This window comes from Silurus meridionalis, chromosome 5 (genome assembly GCF_014805685.1).
Source record: "Silurus meridionalis isolate SWU-2019-XX chromosome 5, ASM1480568v1, whole genome shotgun sequence".
NCBI lineage: Eukaryota > Metazoa > Chordata > Actinopteri > Siluriformes > Siluridae > Silurus > Silurus meridionalis.
The window spans coordinates 25,794,222-25,810,312 of NC_060888.1; the positions used below are offsets into that span (position 1 = coordinate 25,794,222).

Consider the following 16,091-nt stretch of genomic DNA (forward strand, 5'->3'; position numbering starts at 1 on the left):
TCTGAGAAATAATAATGAAGAAAAAACCCACAAATTGTTTCAGTTTCCTGGTATGGGTGTAGCTTGTGTTGCCATGAAGAATCCGAAAAGGAGATCCATGTTCTGTAACAATCTTTCTTCACAGACCTCTCTCCTATTTCACCCAGTCAAACATCATCCAACAGCTGCTTCAGCTGAACCAGAGCTTTCTGTCTCCAGATGTCCAGCCACTTCTCATTTGGGTGACGTATTATGTATTCGGTTTAATCAGAACTCATTAATGCTGTGCTTGGCCTGTCTGGTGAGTCATGTTAGCATAGATGGAGTCGTGTGAACCTTCCTGGTGTACGTCTGCTGTTGCTTATGCAAGGAATGTTTTTCTTGCTCTGTTACAAGCACTATATGTCCCATACATCAGAATGGGGATGGGGGATGGTTGGGTAATGGCATGGTTGTTGGTACCAGATGGGCTGGTTGAGTATCTCAGAAACTGCTGAACTCCTGGGATAATTTATTTTTACGCAAAACAGCCTCATACGTGTGAAAAAACATTGAGTGAGTGGCAAGTAGGAAACACCTATTTTTTTACTCTTGGCTAGTTGAAGATTGCGGAGTAGGGGGTTGACTGTGGAGTTTTGCCAAGTCTGTACTTACTATGGCCTTACATTGACCTACTATTGGCTTGATCTTACCATACATTTAAAATGAAATTGATATTTTTATTAAAAAAATAGTCAAACAGAATCAGATACTCTTGGCTAGTTGATGGGACCACCACAGAGTATGACCCATAAACATCACATGCATTCTTAGGCCCTTTTTTGCTTATCCTGCTTGTAGAGCAGTGCTTACTCAAATTTTTTAAGTAAATATGTGTCCCAAATTCCCACACGTTATTAGCCATGATTCTTCAGATTTCCGAAATGTATTATGTGATCATGTGTTGCAGTATTATGTTTGGTTAACAGCAATAACACGTGGGATTTTCAAAGGTTTTCAGTGTATCTGACTTTGTGTACTTTGTGTGCTCTGCGCTTTTCTGCTCAACACGTTTGTAATGAGTGGTTGTTTGATTTCCAATAGCTCTATTAGACCTAAATAATAAATATAATTTATATAATATATATATTATATTAAATAAATATATTTCCAAATTCCCAAACATATTAGTATAGTATCTACAGATGTCAGAAATGAAGCAGGTTTTGCAGTATTTTCGAGAGAGAGAGAGAGAGAGAGAGAGAGAGAGAGAGAGAGAGAGAGAGAGAGAGAGTTTCATGATGAACAAACTAACATTTTTCCCCCAGTCTAACGTTACAGTTATCTGTCCCATACTTCTACTTTACTTCTATACCATATGAACACAGGTGGTGACCACAGGTGGTCCCCCCCAACACCCACACACACACACACACACACACACCGGGGTTAGTGTACGGCTCTGTGCACAGCCCCTGTCGGCTGTATTGACGCGGAGCTTCTTCTGTGAAACCAGGAGCAGAGAGCGGAGCTCTTGGAGCGACCTGAAGCGCACACAGACGCCGAGAGCCGGATCTCCTGCTCTCCACTTCTCTCCTCCGAGCTTTCGTGTTGCCATTTTCTTCAGAAGCGCTGTTTTGAGTTCGAGGCTCGAAGGAACGCGTAAGTAACGCGAAACTTCTACAAAAGAAATCAGCTGCTGCGTGTGGGTTTAAGCGTCGATTGGGTTTTAGGAAGAACTCAGACTGTAACTGTGCGTCTTTTGGGGTGTTGATAGATAGATAGATAGATAGATAGATAGATAGATAGATAGATAGATAGATGGATGGATGGATGGATGGATGGATGGATGGATGGAGGTGTTGTGGACTAACAGCATCTGTGAGGTGGAAAAGTGTTGCAGTGACCACAGGAATGGGATTCATATAGGATATGGAGCAAAGACAGACTCGAAGTCTTTTTCTTTCTTTCCTGCTTTCTTTCTTTCTTTCTTTCTTTCTTTCTTTCTTTCTTTCTTCTTCCACGTCTCCAAATTCCTCTGCTCCTTCTTCCTCCCTTCACATTTTCTCATCCTCTTTCTCCTCCTCCTTCTTCTTTTCTCCTCATCCTCCAACTTCTTCTCATTCTCCCTCATTCTCTCTACTTCTTCTTCTTTTCCTCCTTTTTTTGGCATGTTCTTCTCCCCATTGCTCTACTCCTCTTCCTCTCTTTCTTCTCTTCCTCCTTCTTCTCCTTGCCACTTTCATTCTCCTTCTTCTATTCCTTTTGCCTTTACTCGTTCTTTTTCTCCTCATCCTTCAACTACTTCTTCTCATTTTTCTCCTAACTGTAGTTTCGTCTCATCGTTTGCCTCTGATTTCAGGACTCATGCTGCGTAACACAAGAGTCTGTGACTGAAACATCTCAGATTTATCTCAGAGAGCGTATCACTTACTATCTAAAAGAGATTCTGAAAAAAGGATTATCTGAAAGTTCTTTACAGCAGAGCTTCTCAAACTTCTGTAGAAAAAGCCCTATTCAACTTTATATATAAGGCACATGATTGACATTTATTAGATTAATTGAATTGGTGTTGTTCTGATACACAGATACACGGTATATTCCTCAGTCTGGTTATTTCCATTGAATAATGAGCTGAGAACGAAATGAAGAGTGGATCAGGCTAAAAAAGAATCGTGTTCGGTTGTTGGTAAAGTTTTAATTTTATTTTTATTAAAACCAGAATTTTTTTGTGGATATTACACTTTTCAGCAGGTAGAAAACAGTCTGTCTACTGTAGCAACACTGTTATTAATATTTTTTTATATTTTTTATTATTTTTTAATGTGAACCTAAAATGCTATACTCCTCTACACATTTACATTACACAGGAAATGATCAGGTCAAAAGTATTGGAACACTTGATTTCTCCAGTTGTATGTGGTTTTTCACCAAACTGTAACCACTAAGTTAGAGGAATATAACTGTATCAGATGCCGGTGGATGCAGTATCATTTGTCCTTCACTTAAACTAGGAGACCCAAACCTGTTCCAGCATAACAATGCCTCTGTGCACAAAGCCAGTTTCATAAAGATATTCTTTGCATAGGTTGGAGAAGAACATCTCCTGCTATAGAGTACTGACCCCAGGCCTCCTCACCTCACCTGCATCAGTACCAGACTTTATTAGCATCCTTGTGGTTGAAGGAACTTCACAAAATCTAGTGGAACATCTCCCCAAAAGAGTGGAAGATATTAATAGCGACTGGATGTGGTATGGGATGTTCTAAAAGAAGCACACACGAATCTTATGGTCAGGTGTCCACAAACTTTTGTCTATAATGTATTACAGAAAGGGGTTAAATATCAGTGATGATGCAGAAATTCACAATGTGGTCTTTTTGCACCGATTATAACCGATGACACACACGCATATTGGTCAGAAGGTATGGAGCAGCAGGTATGAGGAATGCTTTTGTCTGTCTTTAATATTTCTAACTTCAAATGTTTTTTTTCCAGTCTCAGCTGCCCAAAGTCAATATGACCCATGAACAGTACGTCTGTTGCTAGGTTACAAAAACACAGGCTGAGTAAATACTATAGATGTGGTAAAAAGCCTGTAGGATGTGAAAGGACTAGAAATAGTGTTTTAAGCTTTTATATATGTATGAATTTATTGTATAAAATAATTGTGTTAGAAATGCAATGATCACAAACCCTCCTGGAGTTAACAAAGCAAAACAGTCTGGGTTGGATTGGCGTATTTTCTTCCTTCTGTCAATCATAATACCTCGAGCCAATCACAGCTGCCTGTGAACTCACGTATGTGGAAGAGGAAAGATGGTGGTTTTCTGGTGCGTGTTGCACTTTCCTGTGAAAGTCGGGGTTACTTGGCTTTACGTCTCTCGATAATGTGTCTTCACTTTCCGCCTTCCTGGCTGAAGTACAGTAGGAGAGATGTTGACTGGTAAAGTTTGGCAAATTAACAAATTAAAAAGAATTTATAACTACAAATAAAAAAGTTTAAGTAAAGAGAAAGCTGACATTGAAATTCATAATTGGCACCTTATTTCTTGTCAGAAGAAATTCTGCATGTGTACTATTAATATTTATGTGATTTTTCCAAAAATGCTAAGATAGCTCCAGGATGGATTGTTTGGACTGGTTGGGTTGGTTTATTGTTTCTCCTCGTGCATAAATCACGTTCATTCGTTCAGTTATAGACCCTACACAGTACATCTGACTGATCAAACCCAGAGTCTTCTTCACATACAGTTAAATCTCAATCACCTTCAGGATAAACGATCACAGGAGGTATCAGTCAACGTCATAATAACGTGCCTAGTCATCCATACTTTGAAAAATATATGATTAGTAGAGAATCAGAATCAAAATCAGGTTTATTGGACAAGTGTGTTGACACACAAGGAATCCAGCAGTTAGTGACTGTCAAAATTACAGACATAAATAACACTATACATTCAGCTTGGACTATACAAGACAAAACAAAACAGACTATACAAGACAATAGAGACAATGTGAGACAATATGGATGGTATGAGTATTAAATAGGAGTACAGATTATATGACAGATCAGTAATGTACATAAAGTGTGAGAGTGCATGGTAGTGTAAATAACAGTATTGTGCATCAGGTACAATAAAAGTTTACTTTCGAACTTACAATATACGGCATATACAATATCTCCATTTGCTGATCTTCATTCCATCTTCTTGTACATGAGGTTTCTCTAAATATCTAAACTCACATAGCCATTAAGGCGACGTCGTCTTCCTTGCTACCAATGAATTGCTTTCTCGATCCGAGCAACTGCCAAGCTGTGAGTATTCCTGATTAGGATGATGTAACTCAGAGGAAACTCTTTACACTTTTATCTGACACCGGAGGGTGAGGAGGCGCTTCTTCTTCTGGGGGGTTGGTAATGTTGAAAAAGCAACAAGCAAATGATGCCAATTGTTCTGTGCACATCTCGGTCGCATAAATGGCGAACACAAAAAGATGAATGTTGCAACGGCCACCATTTTTGAAATCGCATTTAAACAAACCACTTCACAATGTAAATCTGTTACCATCAGGGTGTAACGAATATCTGTTCAAAGTAAAAGTTGGAATGGCCTAAACCACTTTTTAAATTAAATATAACACTATGCCCCTGCCTCTGGAAACACTGAAAAACACTGGCAAATCCCAGATGAATAGAAATGTCAATAGTGTCAGCAGTGTGAATCTGTCTGACAGTTCCTCAACTTCAGCTACATCACTCCAGTCCATAACTCGCCTCAATATAAAAATGACACAACCTGCAATTTTTTTTTTTATCTTGTCTAATTGTTTAGTTGAAGTTCTAAATATCAAGAAACCTGCAGCCTAATTAAAATTTCAAACACCACAACCATGACCATGCTAAAGATGCTGCAAATAGTTTTTCTTCATTCCATAAGCTTCACCTCTGACCACTTGCTCAGTCAGGCATGAAAGACGAACCCTTGTTGAGTCTTGCCAGATTCCAGGATTGCAAACCTTCACTATAACCAGATGGCCATTAAAAATATCTGAACGAATGAAAAACAGTATATTATAGCTCCTACTTGTATCTGAATTTGTACCTATTTAGAAAAGGTCTGTGTATGTTGCCTTCATTTGTTTGGTTTTTTTTGCAATTATAAAAAAAAAAAATGTGAATTAAGACATTTTTTTAAAATCAAATGTTGAAAGCGTAAGAAAGAGAAAACAGCCTTTATTGATTTATTGACAAGAAATAGCTTATTTATTCATTTTCTTTGGTTTTTTTGTATTCATTAGAATCTTAGAATACCAAATATGATCAGTGCCCTAAAGTGCACAATATTTCCAATGTAACATCCAATCCTAAACTGGAACTGGTTGTAATCTTTTTCTTAGGAAGAAATGTTCATTCCAAATGAGTCCAAATGATATAATACAATTAGAGCAATTTATTCAGAGATTGCAGACCATCTAGTAGAACATGGTGCAGGGCAGGGTGGAGATGTTCTGTAATAAAGATTGTGTGCTCATCATAACATTAAAAGAAATGTGCACATAGTGATCCATATGAACTTCTTAGAGTGAAGCCAGAATGTTGGATGAAGCCACTGATGGACCATGCGCTGTTGGTTGATCAGTTACTTTACACCCAGGTTGTTACCACAAATCCATAATTACTGTACCCGAAGCCAAAAAAAGTCTTTAGAGGTCGACCGATTCATAGGTTTTGCCGATTAATCTGCACCGATAGTTGATTGCTGGAATTGTCTGAAAAATACATACCGATAGTTTTTCCAGGTTGCATTATACAGTAGAGGCTAATCACTGACACCAAGTGCTGTTTATTTAGTGTCTTTTTTATTCATTTTGAATGGAACTGTTTTAATTTATTTGAAGTGGGGGTTATTTGTTTCAGTTTAAATGCATATCTTTTACTTTCCTCGATATTTATTCAAATATTTCATATATAAATTTTTATATTATTTAGCCCATTTTCATGATTCAGTTTTTTTGAATTTTTAATAATGAATACTTTTTTTACATTGAGTGTTGTTTTTTTTTACTCAGTATCCATTTTGAGAATTATCAGTTGATTAATAGTTTATTCGGCAAATCTAGCAATTGGTATCAGTAAAATCCATTGGTCCACCTCTAATGTTCTTGTACCTGGTTTTATTTCTCATCGACTTTTTCCGTAATTACAGTTTACAGTGTCATGTTTCAACAGTGAACAATTTATAATTATTATTTTTATTATAAATATTGTTTACTGAGACAGTGTTAAATCTGCTCCTGATAGCTAAAGCTATAACACACCATAATAACAAGTGATAATATTTTTCCCCCTAATCCTTTCATTTAGTTTTATTCATTTACATCTAACATAACCTCGAGAAATGACAAAACGTCTCTTTCTGGGATTTTCCTAATGAAACGACTATATCTCATAACAGGAACTCTGCTGTGCTCTTTATCTATTTCACTAGAACTTTCAATGTTTCTATGAAAAGTGTTTCATAACCCTCCTATGCTCTCAAGGTCAGAGTCCATGTCTCTGTAATGGCTCACTCAAGGCGACTGACTCCACATGAAGAAGTCTGTTTGCTCTGCTGTCACATACTGTAAATCGAAACGCACCTACACACACCTACACACACTGTGCAGCATCTTTACAAGTGATGTGTAAAGGATTAGATCCTGAACCACGATACATACCTTTATACTGAAATATATTTAATGTGCTTCCAGAATATTATATAAGCACATACAGTACATATAAATATACATTTAAGCACATATATAAAAATATATCTCTGGCATGTGGATGTCACATGGGGACGTTGCTAGCTGGCGATTAAGAGGTTCTCATTCACCATTTTTTCAGAAATATCCAAAGACACATTAGTGGTAAATCCACTGGATAAATGGTGCATACATTGGGCCCAGAATGCAATGCAGTTGTGCAATGAATAAGTGCACAGAATTATGTCAAAGCTCTTTTGGTTACCTGTGAGAAGACAAGCATGATGGGTAGTCAATATGAGGCATACTCAAAAGTCAATGTTCAAAGTCTAATGTCCACTCACGCGATCGCCAGTAGGTAGTCCAGTGGCATTATTATGGGTTTTGCAGAAAATGTTGTGCATAATGCAGAGAAATTGTTAACCAACATAAATAATATAGCATATATGATGTTAGCATGTTCAGGCTAGTTACCACACTGACATTGAAACGTGTTCCCTGCTTTTATATGAATGAAAGTAGCTTTTAGTCAGGGATTATCTCAGGCAGATTAGGCATATTGGATTTAATGTTTAAGGGTGGATTATTTTTACAGAATAGCTATTAACAAGACATTAAGGCTCTAAAACCAGCCTGCCGAGTACCACACGCATTCCTCGAACAGACCAACAAGTGTTTTGAACTGTTTGCAAGCCATTCAGTAGTTATTGGAAAGCTTTACTGATTCACTTTTCCTCAGAAATGGTTTGGAGACACGTTTTGGAAGCATTCAGGTGCTTCTATTTGAATGACGTCTTCGCCCACTTAGTCGTAGACGCTCTTTGTATGGCAGGACGCCGTCGGTAATGACAGGCGCGTGTGTGGGAAACCTGGCAGGCTTTCAGTTCCGCAGTGACTCGACCAACTGTTTATTTCTTTCCTCTGCCTACGTAGTGCTTAAAGCACTTTCTCAGAATCATGTCCCAATCCCCCCTCCTTACCCCGAGTCCATGAAAAAGCAGCAGCCAGTCCTTTTCATTGAAAAAAGAAATACAGCAATAAACTCATTTTAATTCCATTTCATGTTTGATTTCTTTAAAATCACGCAGTTGCCAGTCTGATAATAGAGCAATGGCATTTGCATTTATGGCATCGGCACACTATGAAAACATATGGCTAGTAAAATTTCATTTAAATTGTTATGCAAATTGTTATTCATTTAAATTGTTATTGCAAAATGGCAATCTATTTTTGTTTTTAAATGTACAGTTTCCATTACCATGTTTTTTAAAGTTTGGTGCAGAAGGAAAATGAAAAATTGTATGATAAATATGATATACATTTGCCATTTCCAACAGTGTTTTTATTATGTAAATTACATACTAATTAATGCTTTATAAGTTCCCAAATGAAAATGAAAATCAATTACCCAATTAGATTTCATATGTGTAACATGTCCAAGCAGAAATGGTAGCAAAATTATCATTTAAATGTTATTTGTCCGAAATGCGTTTAGACTCACAGTTAAGAGACTTAAGATTGCATTTTCATCATAACGCTGTCTGATATTTGTAGCAAAATTCAATGTATATTTCAAAATGCAAACTACTGTTGGAAATCGAAAATGTAAATTATATAATTTCATTGAAATTTTCCTTTTGCACCAAAAGTTACACATATGTAATAGAAAATGTGTTTCCATTTTGCATGTTACGTTTTAAATGGAATTTTGCTGCCCCTATGCCATAGAAGAAACCTTGCAATACTTTATGTATTCTACTGAGCAGTTGAGGGTTTGGTGTCTTTGCTCAAGGTCCCAGCAGCTTGGTGGTGATGGAAAAGGATCTAATGGCCTTCCAAATGATATCCAGTGTTCAAAAGTCCAACATCTCAACCAATGAGCTACCAGTGCCGCTGAGACATAGAAGGTTGAAGGTTAAACATATAAGGAATGACTTGGAATTCATTCAGGAAGCTTTTTAAATGTCCTTTAGAAGTTTATTTGTTAATGTCTGAAATCATAATAATTATGTAATAAATAAGTATTTAGTTCTGTACTGTGCGACTGGTAAAAAATTTGTCATTTTCATCCCAGCAAATAGAAAGTCCAAAATCAAGCCCCGACCAGACCAAGCTTGAGTTATTTTTAAGAGTGACGGGGCCACGTTGTTTAAAATAGGCCCAAAAAGGGGGAAAAAAAGCACCATCGTCTAAAGGATGGGAGAAAAACTTTCTAAAGTAAACACGAATGCTTCACTGAATAAACACTTTTTTTACGTGCCGGGAAGCTCAGCTCCAGCCTCAGCTTAAGAAAAAAGGGCATGAGATGAAATGAAAGTTTATGATGGACTGTCTTTTTAAGCACGTCTGCCTCGGAGTGAGAATGATGAGGGGGGAGTGTGGGATTCACTTTCATGTCTCAAGCTAAAAGAGATGGAAGTGCATTATTTGGGGGTAGCCGAGGACCTTTGATATGTGAGACGCACAGAGCACAGTGAAAGGATCAGGGCTGTGATTAAGGCAGTATGATGGAGCGCCATAATGGCTGTTTTAGTTCCGCAATTGTTCTGTGGGGGGACTCAAACCAGGGGGTTGATTCAGTGTGTATCTAAAGTTGAAAGCTTTGATTTAACCCATTGCCTTAATACATACACACGTGCACACACCCCAAACACACACAGCTGTGTTTGGAATGTCACGTACCTGCATGTACTCATTATGACGTAATCGCCTTTAGACTTCCCATCAAAGTGTACAGAAACTAGAAATGGGCCATGGGTATGGAATAAAACACTAGAAGCTCAGTGGTTAAGATGTTGCACTTTGGTTCAGAAGGTCGTGAGTTCAAATCCCAGCACCACCAAGCTGCCACTACTGGGTTTAGGGGCCTAAAGAACTACTAAAGGAAAATAACTTCTATTTCATCTCTAGTACTGATTCTAGCATCTAGCCTAGCGCTTCGCTCTGTGTGTATTATTTTAATTTGTAAATATTTCTCAACTTCTTCAGAAGTTCTTCAGGTGGAATAACATTTTGCCACCCACCACTGAGACAGCCCATTAACTACCCTTGATCCACAGTTCAATGCCCTTCGCTCGGGTCTCATGTTTCACTTATAAGCTGAAGCCCAGAATAATGCTTGTGAGCTCATCCCACTGGGTGCTGCTTTAATTCACACTGAAATCATGTTGCTGACATTTCGAACCAACACACAAGGTCAATGGACTCGTAACATTAATTGGACAAGAAAAGCACACAACTGAGCAGGAGATTGTTTGCAAAGAGGTCAGTAACTTTCTATCTGAATGTGTATCAAAGTGCTGCCAAAATTCTTCACTCTGATTGGTTGGATAGTTCTGCTATATTTCTCATAACAGCAGCTTCAAATCACAGGCTTAAAAGTGGAAGAATGCACTCGTTTTTCAACTTAAAGGAGATCTTCATGCAGCATTTAAGAAGTTCTCAGGAATGTCTTCAGGATAGAAGAGTTTATACTTTCACTGTGACAAACTGCATTTTGTTTCTTATTCGTTTCAAGAAAGGGAAAATAAAGCAAGGCTGTTTATAGCTGCTTTGACGTAAGTGAAAACTTGTCTCAAGGACGTTATATATAATTAATTATCATTAAATGAATACAAAGAACAGAAAGACTTGAAATTTAAGACTTGATGTGAGAGCTAGCAAGGCCTTCTGTGCTGGCTTAAACTCTATCAGAATCTATAATAATAATAATATATTATAATATAATAATTCCCAATTGTATATTCCATATCGTTTCTATCAGATTTGCTGTGTCTTCGAGTTTCTATCCAATCGGATTTTGCCGATGTCGAAGGGAACTAACCCAAGACCAGCAGTGGGAACACTGCATCCTATTGATTCAAATCCATGTTGCATGAAGCTGTTGCTTTAACCAATCCGATTGCAACTTGTCTACTCCAAGTTCTTTTTCGAAGGCCTCTTAACACGTCGGAATTTTCACGTCAAACCACATCTGCTGCAAAATGCACGAACTGAAACATCTTTGTGTGGATTCACTAGTTATAAATCCACACAGTTCCACGTCTGACAGAGGAAAAGAAATTGATTCGGTCGGAGATACACTTACAAGGACATTTACAAGACGGACATTTCTAAAAATGCTGGACGTGGTGTGGAAAGGTCGGGCAAAAACGTTTGAAAAAAGTTATACATTTGCATTTTTTTTTCTTGTACAATTTGCACTAAAACACACAATTTGCATTTATTACAAATCCCCAGGAAATGTGTCTGTCAGATTCTGTGCATTTTGAATGGAATGATCTAATTTAAAGTTGGTTTTATTTTAATAAGCATTCTTTCAACAAATTCAACTTATACAACATGTGTGTGTAATGCCCAAGCAAAAACCTTGTGTAATAGACCTTTTTCACAGCTCTCATTTTGCCATGAAATTGTTGGACAAATATTGGTGTAAGCCTTGACATTAACTACGGTTCGATTTCAGTTAGGGTTATGGGAGCGAGGTTCCTGTTGCTCCTCAAGTGTAAGGAGAGGTCACACTAAACACTTGCCAGTTTAACACTTTAATCTGTATTTTAAGATTTGTTTCTGTTTTTGTTTAAACTGCATACAAAATTCCTGTATTTTCAGTTTGTATTCTACTGAGAAATAATTATGAATGGCATAATACCATTGCTGAAAAAAATCTAATGATAACAAAAGACTTTTGCACAGTACTTAAATATTTTCAAATATTTTTCTATATTAAAAACACTTCTCGGAAATTGACAAATATTTTATTTTAAATGTAAGACAGTACAACATTTTTTATATAAAAAAGAAACAAAATATACATAGAAATGTATTAATTTCACTCAATTAACAATCTCATGGAAAGGCATCAAGATGTCGGTTATATCGCGATGTTGTACTTCCAGTGAACGCTGTAAAATCTGCGTCGTTGTAAAAAGCAATTCACACAGAATGGCAATAAAAAATTCAGAGCGTGTTACAAGCGTATAGAAATCAGGATGGGACTAATTTCACCCCTGAACGAGTCAAACACACGCTCGAACCGGAGATTTGTGCTTCTCGTTCCTATCTGAGCAATGTGAACTGTCACACTGTGTGGAGGTTTGGGTCGTGTGTATTCCTACATGTTACCGTTAAGTCTTTTTAAAGCTGTTAACTCTTATTGCGTCATGTCTGCAAATTGCCACTCGGATGTAATGGAATTTTCCGTTGGGGGGAGAAGCTGGATGGCTGCTGGGTGTATTTTCAGGAAGCCCCTCGCCCATTACTACATGCAACAAAACAACGATTATATATTTAATGCTAGCACTGCTTTTCACTTTACTTTGCTTTTTTCTGATGTAGAAAATGTCACACCCATACTCTCAATTACTGTAATTGAAACAGTTTTTCAACCTCCTCAATGCTTTTTTTCATCCTGTGATTCAAAAGGTGTGTGTGTGTGTGTGTGTGTGTGTGTGTGTGTGTGTGTTGATTCATTACTGTGCTTCATCCATTTCCTTTTAGACGTGTGTTTTGTGTTATTGGAGCTACACCTTATAGTAAAACAGTGGACTATTTTGTCGGCCTGCCAGCTATGAGGGAGCCGTTAAGACATTAAGCTCCTGCTTCTGCCTGGAAACAGATGTGCAGTGTGTAACACCCAACACTGTGGTCTCCTTCACACACACACACACACACACACACACACACACACAGCTGGACACTGTGCTTTCCTTAGGCAGCGTCTGTTTAAGTAACAGCCTCTGCACCCTTGATCTTCAGGTTAATTATAGCAAACTTTCAGACTGACCAGCAGTTCAACCTGGAAACACTGTCATTATGCACTTTTTCTTGCACTTTTAAGCAGGGCGGTGCTCACGGACTGCATGATGACACGCTGAGTAACCGGCAGGATAGTTATTTTCCTTTAAATTAGATATAATCTTCATCAGCATCATGATCATCAGTTTTAGACATGCCCTAGGGTTGGGAGAGGTATAAAAATAGTTAAAATTATATCTAGGGCTGCAACCAACGATTATTTTAATCGATTAATCGATTTGTCAGATAAAAATTTATATTTTTAAATGAGATGTTTTGCTTATTGTAACTATATAAAACAATAATTCAGTATTTATGTATAAAAGTGTACTTAAAAATGCAAAAAAATAAATACCTCATAAACAAATACTTTTTAATATAGCCTGCCATTTTATTTTTTAATTTTATTTATCATTTTTAAGGAAATTTTGAAATTGTTGCAGCAAAAAAGCAAAAAAAAAGGCTGGAAATGTAAGTGGTACTAACAAGGAAGAGCTGGATGGACATTTAGCGTTTAATGAGGTTGTGATTGACAGAATGTCAGTAAGATGATTGGGTATAAATAGTGAATCTTAGATAGGCAGAGTCTCTCAGAAGTAAAGATGGAAAGAGTCCCTCAGAAGTAAAGATGGAAAGAGTCCCTCAGAAGTAAAGATGGAAGGAGACTGTCTACAAATTATCGAACAATTTCAGAATAATGTTCCTCGACATAAAAGTATAAAGAATTTAAATATACCATCATGGATTAGGGCGAAAATCATTATTGGATGCTTCTAATCTTCAGGCCTTCAGATGGCACTGCATTTAATAACAGGGATAATTCTGTGATGGAAATCACTGGGGGGTTTAGGGAAATGTACAAAAATCACTGTCTGTGAACACAGTTGCAAGGTGAAGCTCTATCATGGAAGCTAATCGAGAAGAAGCCATATTTGAACATGATCATAAAACACAGCTGTGTTCTCTGGGCCAAAGTTCATGTAGAATGGTCTGTGGCAAAGTGGAAAACTGTTCTGTGGTTCGACAAATCAAAACTGATGTGTGTTCATGCAATACATCCCAAAATTACATTGTTTTTTCTCCATAAAATGCTTTATTTTCTCAATTAAATAAATATTTGATATGTTCAAATGTTCAGATGTTCCTCATATGTTTGAAAAAAATTTGCATTCCATTTTTATTTAAAGTTTACACAGTGTCTCAACTTTTATGGAATTTGGGTTTTTATATTTTTATATATTATATAATTCCTGTTGCACAAAAAGCGTCTTTCTGAAAGCATGGCACTGCCATTGTGCGAAATGCTTGCAAACATGGCACCGATCTCATATCTCTCTATAAGAATTATTCGAGCCATGCTATCTAGCAATAGGATGTACTGTCATTTTTTTTTCAAGCACTTGAGCACAAAGGTGATCTAAATTACAGTGTTCATTACAGTCATTTAAAAGGCTGCTTATATAAATCGAGAACCATAACAGTGATTCGAACCCCATCCTGAAACTCGAAGCATCTCGAGCCTGTCCATGTTTTAACTGTGATCTCACTTGTATTTTTTCATGTATTTTTCCCCCTTAAAGGATCATCTATGTGAAAGGTGATGAATAATGAAATACCTGCTGCAGGTTTCATCAGCCAGTGTGATCTGTCACTGTGGCTGTAGGCGAGACTTCCTTCAGGCTATTTTGCAATAATGAGAAATATTACAAGTTCAGAATATCATATTAACCTCCATTCTTCTAGGAAGATGTTCTACCAGATTTTGGAATGTGCCTGTGTGCTCATAAAGCCACAAAGATATTCGTAATTTCAGATAATTATGTAGGTGAGATGAGGCCTTTTCGGTTCAGATAAGAACATTTACACCATTTAGGAGATGCCTACATCCAAAACAGCAGTTATCTTATTTGTACAACTGAGCTGTTCAGGGTTAAAGGCCTTGCTCAGGGGCTCAGCAGTGGCAGCTTGGTGGTGCTGGTAAATGAGCTCAGCATCTTTAGATCAGAAGTGTAATATCTTATCCAATAAGCTACCACTTCCTTAAACGTGTAAGATGAGGAAATCATTTTACAATATCACATATCACAAAATCATTTAGTCAAACTGTCATATTGTTCACTCCTTTGGGTGGATGACCGAGGATCAGTGATGCTGGACCATTGTTAGAGTTCTGGGAAATAGTGGGGTGGGAAACAAGCTTGCGTGAACATGCATCCTGAATGTTTTTTTGCTTTTGTTGGAAAAAAAAAGGTTTGCAGCTTCTGGATCGTGTTCTGTTCAGTGTGGGAATCGGTGGGGGTGTTTCTGTCGCTCTGATCATCAGCGTACATCAGGGAGGAGAAAGAAGGAGGGAAGATGAAACGGGAGGTTGGATAAGGGAGGAGAAACGTTAAGGATGGACCGAGCTTGGGAGCAGGTTGCAGCATTCAGAGGAAGTGGGCAAATGAGAAGAATGTTTTGAGGATTTAGTTACTGCCTGTTTTCTGAAGTTAAAGGGGTAAGATTTATGACTTAAGTAATCTTTCATCTTATGCTCAGTAATGCTTTCCAATGATGTGAAGAAACAGCTGTGTGTGTGTGTGTGTGTGTGTGTGTGTGTGTGTGTGTGTGTGTGTGTGTGTGTGTGTGTGATGGGTTTTCAATGTTACTGCTACTGATAAAGTTTTAATTAGAGTGAACAATGTAGACCACATTTCATGAATGATAATGTCCTGTGGCAGTTGCTGAGATATTGTGTGTGTGTGTGTGTGTGTGTGTGTGTGTGTGTGTGTGTGTGTGTGTGTGTGTGTGTGAGCAGTCATCCGAGTTAAACATTAACATCTGAGCCGTGCCAGCTGTAGTCTGGTGTTACTGGGGATATTCAGACATAAAGTAGGTACTTACTATCCTTCTAAGATGGACTCTAATTCTATTTATACATTATATGAAATTATATTAGAAAGAGAATTGGAGGAAGTAATATCAAAAACAGAAAGAAGTGTAAAAAAGTTTTCCTCCCGAATCTTGAACCCTGTTCATTAAGCTAGGCAGTCTGGGCATGTCACTCCCTCCCCTCTGGACCTCATTGATCATCTCTCTCGCCCTTTTTT

At 37.6% G+C, this 16,091-nt stretch overlaps 1 protein-coding gene across 1 annotated transcript in view; it reads left to right on the forward strand.

Moving 5' to 3' along the window:
• The first annotated feature begins 1,436 nt into the window (after positions 1-1,436).
• LOC124385596 (solute carrier family 45 member 3) overlaps positions 1,437-16,091 on the forward strand; it is a 39,290-nt gene continuing 24,635 nt past the window's right edge. The window contains 1 exon segment of the mRNA XM_046848749.1: positions 1,437-1,620. The gene's annotated coding sequence lies outside the window, so the exon portion shown is untranslated.